This window comes from Canis aureus, chromosome 4, assembly GCF_053574225.1.
Source record: "Canis aureus isolate CA01 chromosome 4, VMU_Caureus_v.1.0, whole genome shotgun sequence".
NCBI lineage: Eukaryota > Metazoa > Chordata > Mammalia > Carnivora > Canidae > Canis > Canis aureus.
The window spans coordinates 79,644,869-79,650,636 of record NC_135614.1 but is presented as its reverse complement, the minus strand read 5'-3'; the positions used below and the strand labels follow the sequence as shown (position 1 = coordinate 79,650,636).

The 5,768-nt window shown below is 38.8% G+C and overlaps 1 pseudogene; it reads right to left on the bottom strand.

Annotated features, from left to right (window-relative positions):
* Positions 1 to 3,545: 3,545 nt before the first annotated feature.
* On the bottom strand, positions 3,546 to 5,074 carry LOC144311955 (elongation factor 1-alpha 1 pseudogene; annotated as a pseudogene).
* Between the last annotated feature and the right edge of the window lie 694 nt (positions 5,075 to 5,768).

Sequence of the window (5,768 nt, the reverse complement as noted above, 5' to 3'; positions counted from 1 at the left end):
GTTCATTGACCAGTCACTCTTTCCTACACTTACCTGAGTCCATATTTACGTGAAAAGAATTTGCAAAGAACTTTCAATAAGTATTTGGAATAAATTCTAAATGACAAGACTTTTCATCATTACCTTAAAATGCACAGATTCAAAGGAAGCAATAGGTGGAGTATAACTGAGTCACTAGTCAGGACCTACCCATCAGGGTACATATAAAGATATTACCTAACCTCTCCTACTACTTATGAGTGTCAAGAAACATTACTTTCCCTCAAATGAAACATAAGTGGTATTCAGTTACTGGGAGAACAGTTGGCAAATTGGGCTTTGGAACATAAGAAATAATAATTGACATGAAATCCATCCATCCATTCTAGTTTGACAAAGATTTGGTTGTTTTCATTTTTTGGATTAATATGAACATTCATTTCATTTTCCCATTTTCCTCATTTTTAAATGTACAGATAGGAAGGTACCTGGGTGGCTCAGGATTGAGTGCCTGCCTTTGACTCAGGGCATGATCCCGGGTCCTGGGATTGAGTCTCACAACGGGCTTCCTGCATAGAGCCTGCTTCTCCCTCTTCCTGTGTCTCTGCCTCTTTCTCTGTGTCTCTCATGAATAAATAAATAAAATCTTTTAAAAAAATGTACAGATAGGGATAGATAAATAAGTATAGGTATAGGTATAGGTACACACATATATCTATTTATATCTATCTATCTATCATCTATCTATCTATCTATCTATCTATCTATCTATCTCCTTATCTATCCTGTATCATCTATCTGAACTCTCTATACTATTGGCTCTGCTTCTCTGGAGAACCCTGACTAACATAGGGAGGAAGCTTTCTTTCTGAACACAATAAGGGTTATAGATTGGTGGTGGGAGTTGCTCTCCCACCCAAGCTGTGACCTCAGGGAGACGAGCACAGGCAAGATCAACCCTTAGGAGAGCTGTGAGGTAAAAAGGAAAATAAAAATCATTTTTTTTACTCTGTCTACCATCTAGATAAATCAGAAGCTAGAGTAGGAGTCCTGGTTATTATAGTCAGTATAATTTATTCTATTATGATACAAAGTGAAGCAGAGAGAGTGGAGTGTAAAAGGTTCTGGAGAATATCCATCCCACTGACTAAGCCTGTTTGTTCCCCCACCTTAGTGGTTGGACTTTCTTTATACAGTCAAATTCCTGTTTTTGTGGAGATTAGCTAGAATCATTTCCTATTTCAGCAACAAAGACTTACGAGCATTGTATGTGCATTTAATTATAATAGGTATAGACACTGCTAGATTTTTCCCTAATGCCTCATTGCAGATGCTATCTACCCATATATCCTCCTCCTAGCTCATCTGTGATGGAGAGTTTCTACTGATACTGACAGTTTACCACCTCTAGCTCTGCATCTCTCTGACTTTGCTAATCCTTTGTGTAGGATATTCCAGAAATGTCAGAGATTTAATGCCTGGACAACCATCAATCACTAGGGGATGGAAAGTAAAAAATAAAAATTCCAATGAACCTATTATTGAAATAATCTTGAGATTCATTCTTCATGACTCTTTGTAAGGCTCCCTGTGGATTTAGCCACAGTTGTCCATGTTAGCAATCTTTTTTAGTAAAGTATAAATACATGAAATTCTTGCATCCTTGTCAAACATTTTCCTCTCTCTCACAGGAGATCTTTAAGTTTACCTCTCAAATAAACTACCTATACTTAATTCCCTGTCTCAAGTTCTGACTTGGTGATAGTTCTTGGCATTCTGTGGAATAACAATCACTCAATCTCCCACCTGTGGGGGAGTAGAATAAAGTAGAAGAAAAATAGAATTAATTGGCTTAGTCACCATTTCCAGCACTTGAAAAAAATGAGAGCTGTGATACATCAGAGTCTATTTTTAAGCCAATATTATAAATTTTTAAGTCAAATTTTTAAGTCAATATTATAGAAAAATATAGGTTTTCGTTCTCTTACATAACCAAAACATAGCAAAAGCCAGAAAGAACAAAGCAGATGTCAGCTGATTTAATTGAAAATTATCATCTCTGGCTTAGTCTCCAGAATTGGAATTTTCAGACCCAGAACAGAAAAATTGAAGAGGAGATCTGTTTCCTTTCAAAATAGACCCTAAAACACTACCGCATGCACATATAATAAATGTTACCCTAATCATTTCTCCAAAGAGACCTAAGAATATTTATCAGAGCAACTGTACATTTGGAAAACAAATATCCATATCTGTCAACATTTATTGAATAAGTTCTGACTTAACTCAGAATTAAAGGAAATCAAAATGCTATTATTTCCATTTATAGTGGGGGGCTACTAATAATTGATTAAAAAGTCCTATCATAAAACAATAAAAAATAAAATAATTTTTAAATATTTTATTTATTTATACACGAGACACACACACACAGAGAGAGAGAGAGGCAGAGACACAGGCAGAGGGAGAAGCAGGCTCCATGCAGGGAGCCTGACGTGGGACTTGATCCCGGGTCTCCAGAATCATGCCATGGGCTAAAGGCAGCACTAAACTGCTGAGCCACCCGGGCTGCCCAAAATAAAATAAATTTAAAAAAATTTAAAAACCCTTATTTTATGTCATCTCACAAAGAGTCCACTGGACTCATGGATTCATTCTATGGTCATTTATTTGGCCTTTGTGTTGAGTCATAACTGGCAGTAGATCGTAGCACTATCGCATTAGTTCTCTAACTATGGAGAAAATGTCATTATGGTTAGAAGGTTAATTGAAAGCTCCTGAAATCTCCCAACTCAGCCCTATACTAGATGAGATAGCAACAAGTATTGCTACTTTCAAATATTTAAATGGTACAAGGCTAATAGTTTACATGTCATTTAATACTCAGTTCACCAGTCTGGCCCCTAAAAAAAACGACATGGATCATGTTAAATGACAGTGCACTATTCTAAATTTGTCTAATTGCTGGCGACAACTGTAGCCATTAGATCAAATGTAGTATCTTTCATAGACAGATTAGCACAGCTTCTAGCATTTGATAATAGATATTGATTTGGTATTTTTTTTTTCTATCCCTTCAGAAAAGTCCATCAAAAAAAGTTCACATTCACAAGGGATTTCTTAGCTCAGGTCAAAGTTATCTCCCATGATCTCCATCCCAATACACAACCTGAAGGGACAATGGTCTTCTTGATATTCTGTGGAACATCTTGAAAATCCATTTTATTAAATATGTTTTGTTAATCAGGCATGATAAACAGGAAGTGGCTGGTATCTAGGTGTCCTGTTTAAGCAGAAGCATGCTGGACATTGAGAAATAAGCAGTCTGCTGCGTTGATAAAGATTTTGGGGATCCAGTGTGGTGTGTATCCTGAAAATATCCCATCTCGTACATCTTACTTTTCTTTTTCTCAATAAACTTTTGTTTTAATGGGTCTCAAAATTCTGTGACAGATTTTTGGTGAAGTTGTTTCCACTAAAAACTACTGATTTTAAAAACTAATAACTTAAAACTGCCACACATGCACACACACACACACACACACACAAAACAAGTGGTCCACAAAATATTATCCTTTCCTTCTGAAGGTTTTAAGATGCATTGGTATCATTAACCAGTCTTACTCTTAAAGTTAAACGGCCAATTGACACAAACAGTTCTGAGGCTGTTCTTCCACCATTGATTAAAACTGGGGTGGCAGGTATTGGAGATAATATTCATTTAGCCTTCTGAGCTTTCTGGGCAGACTTGGTGACTTTGCCAGCTCCAGCTGTCTTCTTGTCTACTGCTTTGATGACACCCACAGCAACCGTCTGTCTCATGTCACGAACAGCAAAATGGCCCAGAGGAGGAGAGTCAGAGAAGCTCTCAATCCACATAGGTTTGCCAGGAACCATATCAAGAATGGCAACATCCCCAGATTTCAAGAACTTGGGACCATCTTCCAGCTTTTTTCCAGAACAACGATCTATCTTCTCCTTCAGATCAGCAAACTTGCAAGCCATGGGAGCTGTGTGACAATCCAGCACAGGTGCGTATCCAGCACTGATTTGGCCTGGATGATTCAGGATAGTCACCTGAGATCAAAGCCAGCTGCTTCCATTGGTGGGTCATTTTTGCTGTCACCAGCCACATTGTCATGACGAACATCTTTGACAGATATGTTCTTGACATTGAAGCCCACATTGTCCCCAGTAAGAGCCTCACTCAAAGCTTCATGGTGCATTTCAACAGGCTTTACTTTAGTTGTAACATTGACCAGAGCAAAGGTGACCACCATGCCAGGCTTAAGAACACCAGTTTCCACTCGGCCCACAGGGCCAGTACCAATACAACCAATTTTGTAGACATCCTGGAGAGGCAGACCCAAGGGCTTATCAGCTGGATGAATTGGCAGCAGAATGCAATCCGAGCTTCAAGCAGTGTGGGTCCACTGGTATTTCCATCTTTACAGGTGACCTTCCATCCCTTGAACCAAGGCATGTTAGTGCTTGGCTCCAACATGTTGTCGCCATTCCAACCAGAAATTGGCACAAATGCTACTGTGTCGAGGTTGTAGCCAATTTTCTTAATGTAGGTGCTGGCTTCCTTAATGATTTCCTCATATCTCTTCTGGCTGTAGGGTGGTTCAGTGGAATCCATGTTGTTAACACCAACAATTAGTTGTTTTACACCCAGTGTGTAAGCCAGAAGGGCATGCTCACGGGTCTGCCCATTCTTAGAGATACCTGCTTCAAATTGACCAACACCAGCAGCAACAATCAGGACAGCACTGTGAGCCTGAGATGTGCCTGTAATCATGTTTTTGATAAAATATCTGTGTCCTGGGGCATCAATGATGGTCACATAATACTTGCTGGGCTCGAATTTCCACAGGGAGATATCAATGGTGGTACCACTTCACGTTCAGCTTTCAGTTTATCCAAGACCCAGGCATACTTGAAGGAGCATCTCAGCAGCCTCCTTCTCAAACTTTCCAATAGTTCTTTTGTCCAATCCACCACATTTGTAGATCAGATGGCCAGTAGTGGTAGACTTGCCCAAATCTATGTGTCCAATGACGACGATGTTGATGTGAGTTTTTTCCTTTCTCATTTTGGTTTAGGTTTAGCTGTGTTTTTCACAACCCCTGTGTTCTGGCAGCAAACCCATTGCGAAAGAGTACATTTTACTTCTAAGAAAGGAACTCATAATTAGTGACACCTACAAATTTTTAAAGTATTATATAGCACGCTTGGAAATATTGCTCCAAACAATTTAATAAATTACTTGGAAGTCTTCCATGCTTGAATAGATCTCAAATAAAAGATGTCTCTCGAGCAGAGCCAGACTCTGGTGTAAGCTGTTACTCAGACCACATAACCTAGCAAGCACAAGTATACTATAAGTAACCAAGGTAGATAAAGGTATCTGTGAGGAAACACCCTTTAGGCGAATTATGATGCAGACCCTTATAATTCCAGAATAAAGTCCTGTTTTCTGCAGAAAAGAATTACTCAATATTGGAAAATAAACTCTTGATGTGTTTCTAGACCCTAGTGGAGTCTGAGGACCCAGTTATGGACCAAAATCAGATATTCCCATCACGAGTTGAATGCCATAAGATTCTACAAGTAGTAGAAGTACTCTGTAAGGCTTACAAAGATAATTAGGAAATGGTCAGTGATTTGACTGATGGTCAGTGACTTCAAAGGAACACAACCGAATAATGTAATCGACGAGTTAGGGGGGAAAAGCATATGCGTGGAACTATATGAGTAAATAGTGTGAAGATCGTTGCTAATAGTGG